The following is a 20,651-nucleotide window of genomic DNA, read 5'->3' as shown; positions in this document are numbered from 1 at the left end:
TTCCATCTTAATACAGATGGCGGTGTAGATTCATCCATGTTCATACAGATAGCGTTGTAGATATTTCCATGTTCGTACAGATAGCGGTGTAGATATTTCCATGTTGATACAGATAGGGGTGTAGATATTTCCATGTTCCCACAGATAGCGGTGTAGATATTTCCATGTTCATGCAGATAGCGGTGTAGTTATTTCCATGTTCATCCAGATGCCGGTGTAGATTCATCCATGTTCATACAGATGGCGGTGAAGATATTTCCATGTTCATACAGATGGCTGTGTAGATATTTCCATGTTCATAGAGATGGCGGTGTAGATATTTCCATGTTGATACAGATAGCAGTGTAGTTATTTCCATGTTTATAAAGATAGCAGTGTAGATATTTCCATTGATATACAGATAGCGGTGTAGATATTTCCATGTTCATACAGATAGCGGTGTAGATATTTCCATGTTCATACAGATAGCAGTGTAGATATTTCCATTTTCGTACAGATAGCGGTGTAGTTATTTCCATGTTCACACAGTTAGCGGTGTAGATATTTCCATGTTCATACAGATGTCGGTGTAGATATTTACATGTTCATACAGATGGCGGTGTAGATATTTCCATGTTCATAAAGATAGCTGTGTAGGTATTTCCATGTTTATACAGATAGCGGTGAAGGTGTATGCATGTTTACACAGATAGCGGTGTAGATATTTCCATGTTTATACAGATAGCGGTGAAGATGTATGCATGTTTACACAGATAGCGGTTTAGATATTTCCATGTTCATACTGATAGCGGTGTAGATATTTCCATGTTCATCCAGATGGCTGTGTAGATATGTCCATGTTCATACAGATGTGGTGAAGATATTTCCATGTTCATACTGATAGATGTGTAGTTATTTCCATGTGTAAAGAGATAGCTGTGTAGATATTTCCATGTATATGCAGATAGCTGTGTAGATATTTCCATTTTCATGCAGATAGCGGTTTAGATATTTCCATGTTCAAACAGATAGCGGTGTAGATATTTCCATGTTCATAAAGATAGCGGTGCAGATATTTCCATGTTTATACAGATAGCGGTGAAGATGTATGCATGTTTACACAGATAGCGGTGTAGATATTTCCATGTTCATACAGATAGCGATGTAGATATTTCCATGTTTATACAGATAGCAGTGTAGTTATTTAAATGTTTACAGAGATAGCAGTGAAGATATTTCCATTGATATACAGATAGCTGTGTAGATATTTGCATGTTCATACAGATAGCGGTGTAGAGATTTCCATGTTCATACAGAGAGTGGTGTAGATATTTCCATGTTCATACAGATAGCGGAGTAGGTATTTCCATTTTCCTACAGATAGCGGTGTAGGTATTTCCATGTTCATACAGTTAGTGGTGTAGATATTTCCATGTTCATACAGATGGCGGTCTAGATATTTACATGTTCATACAGATGGCGGTGTAAATATTTCCAAGTTCTTACAGATGGCGGTGTAGATATTTCCATTTTCATGGAGATGGCGTTGTAGATATTTCCATGATAATGCAGACAGCGGTATAGATAATTCCATGTTTATACAGATGGTGGTGTAGATATTTCCATGTTTATAGAGATGGCGGTCTAGATATTTCCATGTTTATAGAGATAGTGGTGTAGTTATTTCCAAGTTTATAGAGACAGCATTGTAGATATTTCCATGTTTATACAGATAGCGGTGAAGTTATTTCCATGTTTATACAGATAGCCGTGTAGATATTTCCACGTTTATAGAGATGGCTGTGTAGATATTTCCATGTTCATACAGATGGCGGTGTAGATATTTCCATGTTTATAGAGATGACGGTGTAGATATTTTCAGGTTTAAACAGATGGCAGTGTAGATATTTCCATGTTTACACAGATAGCGGTGTAGACATTTCCATATTTACACAGATAGCGGTGTGGATATTTTCATGTTTATGCAGATAGCGGTGTTGATATTTCCATGTTCATACAGATAGCGGTGTAGATATTTCCATGTTCATACCAATAGCGTTATAGATATTTCCATGTTCATACAGTTAGCGGTATAGGTATTTCCATGTTTATACAGATGGTGGTGTAGATATTTCCATGTTTATGCAGATGGCGGTATAGATATTACCATGTTTATACAGATGGTGGTGTAGATATTTCCATGTTCATACAGATGGCGGTGTAGATATTTCGAAGTTTATAGAGATAGCGCTGTAGTTATTTCTATATTTATATAGAAATCTGTGTAGATATTTTCATGTATATGCAGATAGCTGTGTAGATATTTCCATGTTCATGCAGATTGCGGTGTAGTTATTTCCATGTTCATCAAGATGCCGGTGTAGATACATCCATGTTCATAGAAATGGCGGTGAAGATATTTCCATGTTCATACAGATAGCTGTGTAGATATTTCCATGTTCATTGTGATGGCGGTGTAGATATTTCCATGTTGATACAGATAGCAGTGTAGTTAATTCCATGTTTATAGAGATAGCAGTGTAGATATTTCCATTGATATACAGATAGCGGTGTAGATATTTCCATGTTCATACAGTTAGCGGTGTAGATATTTGCATGTTCATACAGATGGCGGTGTAGATATTTACATGTTCATACAGATGGCGGTATAGATATTTCCATGTTCGTACAGATGGCGGTGTAGATATTTCCATGTTCATAGAGATGGCGGTGTAGATATTTCCATGTTTATGCAGATAGCGGTATAGATATTTCCATGTTTATACAGATGGTGGTGTAGATATTTCCATGTTTATAGAGATGACGGTCTAGATATTTCCATGTTTACAGAGATAGTTGCGAAGTTATTTCCAAGTTTATAGAGACAGCGTTGTAGATATTTAAATGTTTATACAGATAGCGGTGAAGATATTTCCATGTTTATACAGATTGCGGTGTAGATATTTCCATGTTTATACAGATAGCAGTGTAGATATTTCCATGTTTATAGAGATAGTGGTGTAGATAATTTCAATTTAATACAGAGAGCAGTGTAGTTATTTCCAAGTTCATACAGATAGCGGTGTAGATATTTCCACGTTTATAGAGATGGCGGTGCAGATATTTCCATGTTCATACAGAGGACGGTGTAGATATTTCCATGTTTATTGGGATGGCGGTGTAGATATTTTCATGTTTACACACATGGCGGTGTAGATATTTCCATGTTTACACAGATAGCGGTGTAGACATTTCCATGTTTACACAGATAGCGGTGAGAATATTTCCATGTTTATGCAGATATCAGTGTAGATATTTCCATGTTTATACAGATAGCGGTGCGAATATTTCCATGTTTATTCAGATAGCGGTGCGGATATTTCCATGTTTATACAGATATTTGGGCAGATATTTCCATGTTTATACAGATAGCAGTGTAGATATTTCCATCTTAATACAGATGGCGGTGAAGATATGTCCATGTTTGTACAGATGGCGGTGTAGATATTTCCATGTTCATACAGATGGCTGTGTAGATATTTCGAAGTTTATAGAGATAGCGCTGTAGTTATTTCCATATTTATAGAGAAATCTGTGTAGATATTTCCATGTATATTCAGATAGCTGTGTAGATAGATCCATGTTCATGCAGATAGCGGTGTAGATATTTCCATGTTCATCCAGATGCCGGTGTACATATATCCATGTTCATATAGATGGCGGTGAAGATATTTCCATGTTCATACAGATGGTGGTGTAGATATTTCCATGTTCAAACTAATGGCGGTGTAGATATTTCCATGTTCATAGAGATGGCGCTGTAGATATTACCATGTTAATACAAATGGCGGTGTAGATATTTCCAAGTTCATAGAGATGGCGGTGTTGATATTTCCATATTTATAGAGATAGCAGTGTAGTTATTTCCATGTTTATAGAGATAGTAGTGTAGATATTTACAGATAGCTGTGTAGATATTTGCATGTTCATAGAGATACCGGTGTAGATATTTCCATGTTCATACAGATAGCGGTGTAGATATTTCCATGTTCATACAGATAGCGGTGTAGATATTTCCATGTTCATACTGATAGTGGTGTAGATATTTCCATGTTCATACAGATAGCGGTGTACATATTTCCATGTTCATACAGTTAGCGGTTTAGATATTACCATGTTCATAAAGATGGCGGTGTAGATATTTACATGTTCATACAGATGGCGGTGTAGTTATTTCCATGTTCATACAGATACCGGTGTACATATTTCCATGTTCATACAGTTAGCGGTTTAGATATTTCCATGTTCATAAAGATGACGGTGTAGATATTTACATGTTCATACAGATGGCGGTGTATGTATTTCCATGTTCATACAGATAGCGGTGTAGATATTTCCATGTTCATACAGATGGCGGTGTAGATATTTCCATGTTCATACAGATAGCGGTGTAGATATTTCCATGTTCATACCAATAACGGTGTAGATATTTCCATGTTCATATATTTAGCGGTGTAGATATTTCCCTGTTCATACTGATGGCGGTGTAGATAATTCCATGTTCATAGAGATGGCGGTGTAGATATTTCCATATTTATACAGATAGCAGTGTAGTTATTTCCATGTTAATAGAGATAGCAGTGTAGATATTGCCATTGATATACAGATAGCTGTGTAGATATTTGCATGGTCATACAGATAGCGGTGTAGATATTTCCATGTTCATACAGATAACGGTGTAGATATTTCCATGTTCATACAGATAGCGGTGTAGATATTTCCATGTTCATACAGTTAGCGGTGTAGATATTTCCATGTTCATAGAGATGGCGGTGTAGATATTTCCATGTTTATGCAGATAGCGGTATGGATATTTCCATGTTTATACAGACGGTGGTGTAGATATTTCCATGTTTATAGAGATGGCGGCGTAGATATTTCCATGTTCATAAAGATGGCGGTGTAAATATTTCCATGTTCGTACGGATGGCAGTGTAGATATTTCCATGTTCATACAGGTGGTGGTGTTTATATTTCCATGTTTATACAGATAGCTGTGTAGATATTTCCATGTTCATACAGATAGCGGTGTAGATATTTCCATGTTCATACAGATAACGGTGTAGATATTTCCATGTTCATACAGATAGCGGTGTAGATATTTCCATGTTCATACAGTTAGGGGTCTAGATATTTCCATGTTCATACAAATGGCGGTGTAGATATTTCCATGTTTATACAGATAGCAGTGTAGATATTTCCATGTTTATAGAGATAGCAGTGTAGATATTTCCATTGATATACAGATAGCTGTGTAGATATTTGCATGCTCATACAGATAGCGGTGTAGATATTTCCATGTTCGTACACATAGCGGTGTAGATATTTCCATGTTGATACAGATAGCGGTGTAGATATTTCCATGTTCATACAGATAACGGTGTAGATATTTCCGTGTTCATAAAGATAGCGGTGTAGACATTTCCATGTTCATACAGTTAGCGGTGTAGATATTTACATGTTCATACAGGTGGCGGTGTAGATATTTACATGTTCATACAGATGGCGGTATAGATATTTCCATGTTCGTACAGATGGCGGTGTAGATATTTCCATGTTTTAGAGATGGCGGTGTAGATATTTCCATGTTTATGCAGATAGCGGTATAGATATTTCCATGTTTATACAGATGGTGGTGTAGATATTTCCATGTTTATATAGATGACGGTCTAGATATTTCCATGTTTACAGAGATAGTGGCGTAGTTATTTCCAAGTTTATAGAGACAGCGTTGTAGATATTTCCATGTTTATACAGATAGCGGTGAAGATATTTCCATGTTTATACAGATTGCGGTCTAGATATTTCCATGTTTATACAGATAGCAGTGTAGATATTTCCATGTTTATAGAGATAGTGGTGTAGATAATTTCAATTTAATACAGAGAGCAGTGTAGGTATTTCCAAGTTCATACAGATAGCGGTGTAGATATTTCCACGTTTATAGAGATGGCGGTGCAGATATTTCCATGTTCATACAGAGGACGGTGTAGATATTTCCATGTTTATTGGGATGGCGGTGTAGATATTTTCATGTTTACACAGATGGCGGTGTAGATATTTCCATGTTTAAACAGATAGCGGTGTAGATATTTCCATGTTTACACAGATAGCGGGGTAGACATTTCCATGTTTACACAGATAGCGGTGTGGATATTTCCATGTTTATGAAGATATCAGTGTAGATATTTCCATGTTTATACAGATAGCGGTGCGAATATTTCATTGTTTATTCAGATAGCGGTGCGGATATTTCCATGTTTATACAGATATTTGGGCAGATATTTCCATGTTTATACAGATAGCGGTGTAGATATTTCCATATTAATACAGATGATGGTGAAGATATGTCCATGTTTGTACAGATGGCGGTGTAGATATTTCCATGTTCATACAGATGGCGGTGTAGATATTTCGAAGTTTATAGAGATAGCGCTGTAGTTATTTCCATATTTATAGAGAAATCTGTGTAGATATTTCCATGTATATTCAGATAGCTGTGTAGATAGATCCATGTTCATGCAGATAGCGGTGTAGATATTTCCATGTTCCTCCAGATGCCGGTGTACATATATCGATGTTCATATAGATAGCGGTGTTGATATTTCCATGTTCATGGAGATGGCGTTGTAGATATTTCCATGATAATGCAGATAGCGGTATAGATATTTCCATGTTTATACAGATTGTGGTGTAGATATTTCCATGTTTATAGAGATGGCGGTCTAGATATTTCCATGTTTATAGAGATAGTGGTGTAGTTATTTCCAAGTTTATAGAGACAGCATTGTAGTTATTTCCATGTTTATACAGATAGCGGTGAAGTTATTTCCATGTTTATACAGATAGCGGTGTAGGTATTTCCATGTTTATAGAGATAGTGCTGTAGATAATTTCAATTTTATACAGATAGCAGAGTAGATGTTTCCAAGTTCATACAGATAGCAGTGTAGATATTTCCACGTTTATAGAGATGGCTGTGTAGATATTTCCATGTTCATACAGATGGCGGTGTAGATATTTCCATGTTTATAGAGATGACGGTGTAGATATTTTCAGGTTTAAACAGATGGCAGTGTAGATATTTCCATGTTTACACAGATAGCGGTGTAGACATTTCCATGTTTACACAGATAGCGGTGTGGATATTTTCATGTTTATGCAGATAGCGGTGTTGATATTTCCATGTTCATACAGATAGCGGTGTAGATATTTCCATGTTCATACCAATAGCGGTGTAGATATTTCCATGTTCATACAGTTAGCGGTATAGGTATTTCCATGTTTATACAGATGGTGGTGTAGATATTTCCATGTTTATGCAGATGGCGGTATAGATATTACCATGTTTATACAGATGGTGGTGTAGATATTTCCATGTTCATACAGATGGCGGTGTAGATATTTCGAAGTTTATAGAGATAGCGCTGTAGTTATTTCTATATTTTTATAGAAATCTGAGTAGATATTTTCATGTATATGCAGAGAGCTGTGTAGATATTTCCATGTTCATGCAGATTGCGGTGTAGTTATTTCCATGTTCATCCAGATGCCGGTTTAGATACATCCATGTTCATAGAGATGGCGGTGAAGATATTTCCATGTTCATACAGATAGCTGTGTAGATATTTCCATGTTCATTGTTATGGCGGTGTAGATATTTCCATGTTGATACAGATAGCAGTGTAGTTATTTCCATGTTTATAGAGATAGCAGTGTAGATATTTCCATTGATATACAGATAGCGGTGTAGATATTTCCATGTTCATTCAGATAGCGGTGTAGATACTTCCATGTTCATACAGAGAGCGGTGTAGATATTTCCATGTTCATACAGATAGCTGTGTAGATATTTCCATGTTCATTCAGATAGCTGTGTAGATATTTCCATTTTCATACAGATAGCGGTGTAGATATTTCCATGTTCATACAGTTAGCGGTGTAGATATTTCCATGTTCATACAGATGGCGGTGTAGATATTTACATGTTCATACAGATGGCGGGGTAGATATTTCCATGTTCGTACGGATGGCAGTGTAGATATTTCCATGTTCATACAGGTGGCGGTGTAGATATTTCCATGTTTATACAGATAGCAGTTTAGTTATTTCCATGTTTACAGAGATAGCAGTATAGATATTTCCATTGATATACAGATAGCTGTGTAGATATTTGCATGTTCATACAGATAGCAGTGTAGATATTTCCATGTTCATACAGATAGCGGTGCAGATATTTCCATGTTCATACAGAGAACGGTGTAGATATTTCCATGTTCATACAGACAGCGGTGTAGATATTTCCATGTTCATACAGATAGCAGTGTAGGTATTTCCATGTTCATACAGTTAGCGGTGTACATATTTCCATGTTCATACAGGTGGCGGTTTAGATATTTACATGTTCATACAGATGGCGGTGTAAATATTTCCAAGTTCTTACAGATGGTGGTGTAGATATTTCCATGTTCATACAGATGGTGGTGTAGCTATTTCCATGTTCATACAAATGGCGGTGTAGATATTTCCATGTTCATAGAGATGGCGGTGTAGATATTTCCAGATTCATACAAATGGCGGTGTAGATATTTCCATGTTCACAGAGATGGCCGTGTAGATATTTCCATGTTTATACAGATAGCAGTGTAGTTACTTCCATGTTTATAGAGATACCAGTGTGGATATTTCCATGGATATACAGATAGCTGTGTAGATATTTACATGTTCATACAGATAGCGGTTTAGATATTTAAATGTTCATACAGATAGCGGTGTAGATATTTCCATGTTCATACAGATAGCGGTCTAGATATTTCCATGTTCATACAGATAGCGGTGTAGATATTTCCATGTTCATACAGATAGCGGTGTAGATATTTCCATGTTCACACAGTTAGCGGTGTTGATATTTCCATGTCCACAGAGGTGGCGGTGTAGATATTTACATGTTCATACAGATAGCGGTGTAGAGATTTCCATGTTCATACATATAGCAGTGTAGATATTTCCATGTTGATACAGATAGCGGTCTAGTTATTTCCAGGTTCATACCAATAGCGGTGTAGACATTTCCATGTTCATACAGTTAGCGGTGTAGATATTTCCATGTTCATACAGATGGCGGTGTAGATATTTACATGTTCATACAGATGGCGGTATACATATTTCCATGTTCGTGCAGATGGCGGTGTAGATATTTCCATGTTTATACAGATAGCAGTGTAGTTATTTCCATGTTTATAGAGATAGCAGTGTAGATATTTCCATTGATATACAGATAGCTGTGTAGATATTTGCATGGTCATACAGATAGCGGTGTAGATATTTCCATGTTCGTACAGATAGCGGTGTTGATATTTCCATGTTGATACTGATAGCGGTGAAGATATTTCCATGTTCATACAGATAACGGTGTAGATATTTCCGTGTTCATACAGATAGCGGTGTAGATATTTCCATGTTCATACAGTTAGCGGTGTAGATATTTACATGTTCATACAGATGGCGGTATACATATTTCCATGTTCGTGCAGATGGCGGTGTAGATATTTCCATGTTTATACAGATAGCAGTGTAGTTATTTCCATGTTTATAGAGATAGCAGTGTAGATATTTCCATTGATATACAGATAGCTGTGTAGATATTTGCATGGTCATACAGATAGCGGTGTAGATATTTCCATGTTCGTACAGATAGCGGTGTTGATATTTCCATGTTGATACTGATAGCGGTGAAGATATTTCCATGTTCATACAGATAACGGTGTAGATATTTCCGTGTTCATACAGATAGCGGTGTAGATATTTCCATGTTCATACAGTTAGCGGTGTAGATATTTACATGTTCATACAGATGGCGGTGTAGATATTTACATGTTCATACAGATGGCGGTATAGATATTTCCATGTTCATACAGATGGCGGTGTAGATATTTCCATGTTCATAGAGATGGCGGTGTAGATATTTCCATGTTTATGCAGATAGCGGTATAGATATTTCCATGTTTATACTGATGGTGGTGTAGATATTTCCATGTTTGTAGAGATGACGGTCTAGATATTTCCATGTTTACAGAGATAGTTTCGAAGTTATTTCCAAGTTTATAGAGACAGTGTTGTAGATATTTAAATGTTTATACAGATAGCGGTGTAGATATTTCCATGTTTATACAGATTGCGGTGTAGATATTTCCATGCTTATACAGATAGCAGTGTAGATATTTACATGTTTATAGAGATAGTGGTGTAGATAATTTCAATTTACTACAGAGAGCAGTGTAGGTATTTCCAAGTTCATACAGATAGCGGTGTAGATATTTCCACGTTTATAGAGATGGCGGTGCAGATATTTCCATGTTCATACAGAGGACGGTGTAGATATTTCCATGTTTATTGGGATGGCGGTGTAGATATTTTCATGTTTACACACATGGCGGTGTAGATATTTCCATGTTTACACAGATAGCGGTGTAGATATTTCCATCTTAATACAGATGGCGGTGAAGATATGTCCATGTTTGTACAGATGGCGGTGTAGATATTTCCATGTTCATACAGATGGCGGTGTAGATATTTCGAAGTTTATAGAGATAGCGCTGTAGTTATTTCCATATTTATAGAGAAATCTGTGTAGATATTTCCATGTATATTCAGATAGCTGTGTAGATAGATCCATGTTCATGCAGATAGCGGTGTAGATATTTCCATGTTCATCCAGATGCCGGTGTACATATATCGATGTTCATATAGATGGCGGTGTAGATATTTCCATGTTCAAACTGATGGTGGTGTAGATATTTCCATGTTCATACTAATGGCGGTGTAGATATTTCCATGTTCATAGAGATGGCGCTGTAGATATTACCATGTTCATACAAATGGCGGTGTAGATATTTCCAAGTTCATAGAGATGGCGGTGTTGATATTTCCATATTTATAGAGATAGCAGTGAAGTTATATCCATGTTTATAGAGATGGTAGTGTAGATATTTCCATTTATTTACAAATAGCTGTGTAGATATTTGCATGTTCATAGAGATAGTGGTGTAGATAATTCCATGTTCATACAGATAGCGGTGTAGATATTTCCATGTTCATACAGATAGCGGTGTAGATATTTCCATGTTCATACAGATAGCGGTGTAGATATTTCCATGTTCATACAGATAGCGGTGTACATATTTCCATGTTCATACAGTTAGCGGTTTAGATATTTCCATGTTCATACAGATGGCGGTGTAGATATTTACATGTTCATACAGATGGCGGTGTAGGTATTTCCATGTTCATACAGATGGCGGTGTAGATATTTCCATGTTCCTACACATAGCGGTGTAGATATTTCAATGTTCATACAGATAGCGGTGTAGATATTTCCATGTTCGTACAGAGAGCGGTACAGATATTTCCATGTTCATACAGATGGCAGTGTAGATATTTACATGTTCATTCAGATGTCGGTGTAGATATTTCCATATTCGTACAGATGGCGTTGTAGATATTTCCATGTTCACACAGATAGCGGTGTTGATATTTCCATGTTCATACAGAAAGCGGTGTAGATATTTCCATGTTCATACAGAGCGGTGTAGGTATTTCAATGTTCATACAGATAGCGGTATAGATATTTCCATGTTCGTACAGTTAGCGGTGTAGATATTTCCATGTTCATACAGAGGGCGGTGTAGATATTCACATGTTCATACAGATGGCGGTGTAGATATTTCCATGTTCATACAGATGGCGGTGTAGAGATTTCCATGTTCATACAGATAGCGATGTAGATATTTCCATGTTCATACAGATAGCGGTCTAGATATTTCCAGGTTCATTCCAATAGCGGTGTAGACATTTCCATGTTCATACAGTTAGCGGCGTTGATATTTCCATGTTCATACAGATGGCGGTGTAGATATTTCCATGTTTATACAGATGGTGGTGTAGATATTTACATGTTCATACAGATGGCGGTATAGATATTTCCATGTTCGTACAGATGGCGGTGTAGATATTTCCATGTTTATACAGATAGCAGTGTAGTTGTTTCCATGTTTATAGAGATAGCAGTGTAGATATTTCCATTGATATACAGATAGCTCTGTAGATATTTGCATGGTCATACAGATAGCGGTGTAGATATTTCCATGTTCGTACAGATAGCGGTGTAGATATTTCCATGTTGATACAGATAGCGGTGTAGATATTTCCATGTTCATACAGATAATGGTGTAGATATTTCCATGTTCATACAGTTAGCGGTGTAGATATTTCCATGTTCATACAGATGGCGGTGTTGATATTTACATGTTCATACAGATGGTGGTGTAGATATTTCCATGTTTATAGAGATGACGGTCTAGATATTTCCATGTTTACAGAGATAGTGGCGTAGTTATTTCCAAGTTTATAGAGACAGCGTTGTAGATATTTCCATGTTTATACAGATAGCGATGAAGATATTTCCATGTTTATACAGATAGCGGTTTAGATATTTCCATGTTTATACAGATAGCAGTGTAGATATTTCCATGTTTATAGAGATAGTGGTGTAGATAATTTAAATTTTATACAGAGAGCAGTGTAGATATTTCCACGTTCATACGGATAGCGGTGTAGATATTTCCACGTTTATATAGATGGCGGTGCAGATATTTCCATGTTCATACAGAGGACGGTGTAGATATTTCCATGTTTATTGGGATGGCGGTGTAGATGTTTTCATGTTTACACAGATGGCGGTGTAGATATTTCCATGTTTACACAGATGGCGGTGTAGACATTTCCATGTTTACACAGATAGCGGTGTGGATATTTCCATGTTTATGCAGATAGCAGTGTAGTTATTTCCATGTTTATACAGATAGCGGTGCGGATATTTCCATGTTTATTCAGATAGCGGTGCGGATATTTCCATGTTTATACAGATAGTTGGGCAGAGATTTCCATGTTTATACCGATAGCGATTTATATATTTCCATCTTAATACAGATGGCGGTGTAGATATGTCCATGTTCGTACAGATGGCGGTGTAGATATTTCCATGTTCATACAGATGGCGGTTTAGATATTTGGAAGTTTATAGAGATAGCGCTGTAGTTATTTCCATATTTAAAGAGAAATCTGTGGAGATATTTCCATGTATATTCAGATAGCTGTGTAGATAGATCCAGGTTCATGCAGATAGCGGTGTAGATATTTCCAGGTTCATCCAGATGCCGGTGTACATATATCCATGTTCATACAGATGGCGGTGAAGATATTTCCATGTTCATACAGATGGTCGTGTAGATATATCCATGTTCATACAAATGGCGGTGTAGATATTTCCATGTTCATAGAGATGGCGGTGTAGATATTTCCATGTTCAGAAAAATGGCGGTGTAGATATTTCCATGTTCATAGAGACGGCAGTGTTGATGTTTCCATATTTATAGAGATAGCAGTGTAGTTATTTCCGTGTTTATAGAGATAGTAGTGTAGATATTTCCATTGATATACAGATAGCTGTGTAGATATTTGCATGTTCATAAAGATAGCAGTGTAGATATTTCCATGTTCATACAGATAGCGGTGTAGATATTTCCATGTTCATACAGATAGCGGTGTAGATATTTCCATGTTCATACAGATAGCGGTGTAGATATTTCCATGTTCATACAGATAGCAGTGTTGATATTTCCATGTTCATACAGATAGCGGTGTAGATATTTCCATGTTCATACAGTTAGCGGTGTAGATATTTCCATGTTCATACAGATGGCGGTGTAGATATTTACATGTTCATACAGATGGCGGTGTAGTTATTTCCATGTTCATACAGATAGCGGTGTAGATATTTCCATCTTCATACAGATAGCGGTGTAGATATTTCCATGTTTATAGAGATAGCAGTGTAGATATTTCCATTGATATACACATAGCTGTGTAGATATTTGCATGGTCATACAGATAGCGGTGTAGATATTTCCATGTTCATACAGTTAGCGGTGTAGATATTTCCATGTTCATACAGATGGCGGTGTGGATATTTTCATGTTCATACAGGTGGCGGTATAGATATTTCCATGTTCTTACAGATGGCGTTGTAGATATTTCCATGTTCATAGAGATGGTGGTGTAGATATTTCCATGTTTATGCAGATAGCGGTATAGATATTTCCATGTTTATACAGATGGTGGTGTAGATATTTCCATGTTTATCGAGATGTCAGTGTAAGTATTTCCATGTTCATACAGATGGCGGTGTAAATATTTCCATGTTTATAGGGATGGCGGTGTAGATATTTTCATGTTTACACAGATGGCGGTGTAGATATTTCCATGTTTACACAGATAGCATTGTAGACATTTCCATGTTTACACAGATAGCGGTGTGGATAATTCCATGTTTATGCAGATAGCAGTGTAGATATTTCCATGTTTATAGAGATAGCAGTGTAGATATTTCCATTGATATACAGATAGCTGTGTAGATATTTGCATGTTCATACACATAGCGGTGTAGATATTTCGATGTTTATACACATAGCGGTGTAGATATTTCCATGTTCGTACAGATGGCGGTGTAGATATTTCTATGTTTATAGAGATGGCGGTGTAGATATTTTCATGTTTACACAGATGGCGGTGTAGATATTTCCATGTTTACACAGATAGCGGTGTAGACATTTCCATGTTTACACAGATAGCGGTGTGGATATTTCCAGGTTTATGCAGATAGCGTTGTAGATATTTCCATGTTTATACAGATAGCGGTGCGGTTATTTCCATGTTTATACAGATAGTGGTGGAGATATTTCCATGTTTATACAGATAGCGGTGTAGATATTTCCATCTTATTACAGATGGCGGTGTAGATATGTCCATGTTCGTACAGATGGCGATGTAGATATTTCCATGTGCATACAGATGGCGGTGTAGATATTTCGAAGTTTATAGAGATAGCGCTGTAGTTATTTCCATATTTATAGAGAAATCTGTGTAGATATTTCCATGTATATGCAGATAGCTGTGTAGATATTTCCATGTTCATACAGATAGCGGTGTAGATATTTCCATGTTCATAGAGATAACGGTGTAGATAATTACATCTTCATACAGATAGCGGTACAGATATTTCCATGTTCATACAGTAAGCGGTGTAGATATTTCCATGTGCATACAGATGGCAGTGTAGATATTTACATGTTCATTCAGATGTCGGTGTAGATATTTCCATGTTCGTACAGAAGGCGTTGTAGAAATTTCCATGTTCATAGAGATGGCGGCGTAGATATTTCCATGTTTATGCAGATAGCGGTATAGATATTTCCATGTTTATACAGATGGTGGTGTAGATATTTCCATGTTTCTACAGATGGCGGTCTGGATATTTCCATGTTTATAGAGATAGTGGTGTAGTTATTTCAGAGCTTATAGAGATAGCATTGTAGATATTTCCATGTTTACACAGATAGCGGTGAAGTTATTTCCATGTTTATACAGATAGCGGTGTAGATATTTCCATGTTTATACAGATAGCGGGGTAGATATTTCCATGTTTATAGACATACTGGGGTAGATAATTCCAATTTTATACAGATAGCAGTGTAGATATTTCCAAGTTCATACTGATAGCAGTGTAGATATTTCCACGTTTTTAGAGATGGCGGTGTAGATATTTCCATGTTCATACAGATGGCGGTGTAGATATTTCCATGTTTATATAGATGGCGGTGTAGATATTTTCATGCTTACACAGATGGCATTGTAGATATTTCCATGTTTACACAGATAGCGGTGTAGGCATTTCTATGTTTACACAGATAGCGGTGTGGATATTTCCATGTTTATGCAGATAGCGGTGTAGATATTTCCATGTTTATACAGATAGCGGTGCGGTTATTTCCATGTTTATACAGACAGTCGTGCAGATATTTCCATGTTTATACAGATATCGGTGTAGATATTTCCTTCTTAAATCAGATGGAGGTGTAGATATGTCCATGTTCGTACAGATGGCGGTGTAGATATTTCCATGTTCATACAGATGGCGGTGTAGATATTTCGAAGTTTATAGAGATAGCGCTGTAGTTATTTCCATATTTATAGAGAATTCTGTGTAGATATTTCCATGTATATGCAGATAGCTGTGTAGATATTTCCATGTTCATGCAGATAGCGGTGTAGATATTTCGATATTCATCGAGATGCCGGTGTACATATATCCATGTTCATACAGGTAGCAGTGTAGATATTTCCATGTTCATACAGATAGCGGTGTAGATATTTCCATGTTCATACAGATAGCGGTATAGATATTTCCATGTTCATACAGATAGCGGTGTAGATATTTCCATGTTCATTCAGTTAGCGGTGTAGATATTTATATGTTCATACAGAAGGCGGTGTAGATATTTACATGTTCATACAGATGGCGGTGTAGATATTTCCATGTTCATACAGATAGCGGTGTAGATATTTCCATGTTCGTACGGATGGCAGTGTAGATATTTCCATGTTCATAGAGATGGCGGTGTAGATATTTCCATGTTTATACAGATAGCAGTGTAGTTATTTCCATGTTTATAGAGATAGCAGTGTAGATATTTCCATTGATATAGAGATAGCTGTGTAGATATTTGCATGGTCATACAGATAGCGCTGTAGATATTTCCAAGTTCGTACAGATAGCGGTGTAGATATTTCCATGTTCATACAGATAGCATTGTAGATATTTCCATGTTCATACAGATAACGGTGTAGATATTTCCATGTTCATACAGATAGCGGTGTAGATGTTTCCATGTTCATACAGTTAGCGGTGTAGATATTTCCGTGTTCATACAGATGGCGGTGTAGATATTTTCATGTTCATACAGATGGCGGTATAGATATTTCCATGTTCGTACAGATGGCGTTGTAGATATTTCCATGTTCATAGAGATGGTGGTATAAATATTTCCATGTTTATGCAGATAACGGTATAGATATTTCCATGTTTATACAGATGGTGGTGTAGATATTTCCATGTTTATGGAGATGGCGGTGTAGATATTTCCATGTTCATGGAGATGGCGGTGTAAATATTTCCATGTTTATAGGGATGGCGGAGTAGATATTTTCATGTTTACACAGATGGTGGTGTAGATATTTCCATGTTTACACAGATAGCGGTGTAGACATTTCCATGTTTACACAGATAGCGGTGTGGATATTTCCATGTTTATGCAGATAGCGGTGTAGATATTTCCATGTTTATACAGATAGCGGTGCGGATATTTCCATGTTTATACAGATAGTTGGGCAGATATTTCCATGTTTATACAGATAGCGGTGTAGATATTTCCATCTTAATACAGATGGCGGTGTAGATATGTCCATGTTTGTACAGATGGCGGTGTAGATATTTCCAGGTTCATACAGATGGCGGTGTAGATATTTCGAAGTTTATAGAGATAGCGCTGTAGTTATTTCCATATTTATAGAGAAATCTGTGTAGATATTTCCGTGTATATTCAGATAGCTGTGTAGATATTTCCATGTTCATGCAGATAGCGGTGTAGATATTTCCATGTTCATCCAGATGCCGGTGTACATATATCCATGTTCATACAGATGGCAGTGTAGATATTTACCTGTTCATACAGATGGCAGTATCGATATTTTCATGTTCGCAGAGATGGCGGTGTAGATATTTGCATGTTCATAGAGATGGCGGTGTAGATATTTCCATGTTTATACACATAGCGGTATAGATATTTCCATGTTTATACAGATGGCGGTGTAGATATTTCCATGTTCATACAGGTGGCGGTGTAGATATTTCCATGTTTATACAAATAGCAGTGTAGTTATTTCCATGTTTAAAGAGAGAGCTGTGTAGATATTTCCATTGATATACAGATAGCTGTGTAGATATTTCCATGTTCATACAGATAGCGGTGTAGATATTTCCATGTTCATACAGATAGCGGTGTAGATATTTCCATGTTCATACAGATAGCGGTGTAGATATTTCCATGTTCATACAGATAACGGTGTAGATATTTCCATGTTCATACAGATAGCAGTGAAGATATTTCCATGTTCATACAGTTAGCGGTGTAGATATTTCCATGTTCATACAGATGGCGGTGTAGATATTTACATATTCATACAGATGGCAGTATAGATATTTGCATGTTCGCAGAGATGGCGGTGTAGATATTTGCATGTTCATAGAGATGGCGGTGTAGGTATTTCCATGTTTATGCACATAGCGGTATAGATATTTCCATGTTTATACAGATGGTGGTGTAGATATTTCCATGTTTATAGAGATGGTGGTCTAGATATTTCCATGTTTACAGAGATAGTGGTGTAGTTATTTCCAAGTTTATAGAGACAGCGTTGTAGATATTTCCGTGTTCATACAGATAGCGGTGTAGATATTTCCATGTTCATACAGATAGCGGTGTAGATATTTCCATGTTCATACCAATAGCGGTGTAGACATTTCCATGTTCATGTATTTAGCGGTGTAGATATTTCCATGTTCATACAGATGGCGAAGATATTTCCATGTTCATACACATAGCGGTGTAGATATTTCCATGTTCATACAGTTAGCGGTGTAGCTATTTCCATGTTCATACAGATGGCAGTGTAGATATTTCCATATTATACAGATAGCGGTGTAGTTATTTCCATGTTTATAGAGATAGCAGTGTAGATATTTCCATTGATATACACATAGCTGTGTAGATATTTGCATGGTCATACAAATAGCGGTGTAGATATTTCCATGATCATACAGTTAGCGGTGTAGATATTTCCATGTTCATACAGATGGCGGTGTGGATATTTTCATGTTCATACAGGTGGCGGTATAGATATTTCCATGTTAGTACAGATGGCGTTGTAGATATTTCCATGTTCATAGAGATGGTGGTGTAGATATTTCCATGTTTATGCAGATAGCGGTATAGATATTTCTATGTTTATACAGATGGTGGTGTAGATATTTCCATGTTTATAGAGATGTCAGTGTAAATATTTCCATGTTCATATAGATGGCGGTGTAAATATTTCCATGTTTATAGGGATGGCGGTGTAGATATTTTCATGTTTACACAGATGGCGGTGTAGATATTTCCATGTTTACACATATAGCAGTGTAGACATTTCCATGTTTACACAGATAGCGGTGTGGATATTTCCATGTTTATGCAGATAGCAGTGTAGATATTTCCATGTTTATACAGATAGCGGTGCGGATATTTCCATGTTTATACAGATAGTTGGGCAGATATTTCCATTTTTATACAGATAGTGGTGTAGATATTTCCATCTTAATACAGATGTCGGAGTAGATATGTCCATATTTGTACAGATGGCGGTGTAGATATTTCCATGTTCATACAGATGGCGGTGTAGATATTTCGAAGTTTATAGAGATAGCGCTGTAGTTATTTCCATATTTCTAGAGAAATCTATGTAGATGTTTCCACGTATATTCAGATAGCTGTGTAGATATTTCCATGTTCATGCAGATAGCGGTGTAGATATTTCCATGTTCATCTAGATGCCGGTGTACATATATCCATGTTCATACAGATGGTGGTGAAGATATTTCCATGTTCATACAGATTGTGGTGTAGATATTTCCATGTTCATACAAATGGCGGTGTAGATATTTCCATGTTCATAGAGATGGCGGGGCAGATATTTCCATGTTCATACAAATCGCGGTGCAGATATTTCCTTCTTCATAGAGATGGCGGTGTAGATATTTCCGTATTTATACAGATAGCAGTGTAGATATTTCCATGTTTATAAAGATAGCAGTGTAGATATTTCCATTGATATACAGATAGCTGTGTAGATATTTGCATGTTCATACAGATAGCGGTGTAGATATTTCTATGTTCATACAGATAACGGTGTAGATATTTCCATCTTTTTACAGATAGCAGTGTAGATATTTCCATGTTCATACAGATAGCGCTGTAGATATTTCCATGTTCATACAGGTGGCGGTGTAGCTATTTCCATTTTTATACAGATAGCAGTGTAGTTATTTCCATGTTTATAAAGACAGCTGTGTAGATATTTCCATTGATATACAGATAGCTGTGTAGATATTTGCGTGTTCATACAGTTAGCGGTGTAGATATTTCCAAGTTCATACAGTTAGCGGTGTAGATATTTCCATGTTCGTACTGATAGCGGTGTAGATATTTCCATGTTCATACAGATAGCGGTGTAGATATTTCCATGTTCATACAGATAACGGTGTAGATATTTCCATGTTCATACAGATAGCGGTGTAGATATTTCCATGTTCATACAGTTAGCGGTGTAGATATTTCCATGTTCATACAGATGGCGGTGTGGATATTTACATGTTCATACAGATGGCGGTATAGATATTTCCACGTTCGTACAGATGGCGGTGTAGATATTTCCATGTTCATAGAGATGGCGGTGTAGATACTTCCATGTTTATGCCGATAACGGTATAGATATTTCCATGTTTATACAGATGGTGGTGTAGATATTTCCATGTTTATAGAGATGGCGGTCTAGATATTTCCATGTTTACAGAGATAGTGGTGTAGTTATTTCCAAGTTTATAGAGACAGCGTTGTAGA

The sequence above is a fragment of the Gorilla gorilla genome, chromosome 19 (genome assembly GCF_029281585.2).
Source record: "Gorilla gorilla gorilla isolate KB3781 chromosome 19, NHGRI_mGorGor1-v2.1_pri, whole genome shotgun sequence".
NCBI lineage: Eukaryota > Metazoa > Chordata > Mammalia > Primates > Hominidae > Gorilla > Gorilla gorilla.
This window is presented reverse-complemented; position numbering follows the sequence as displayed.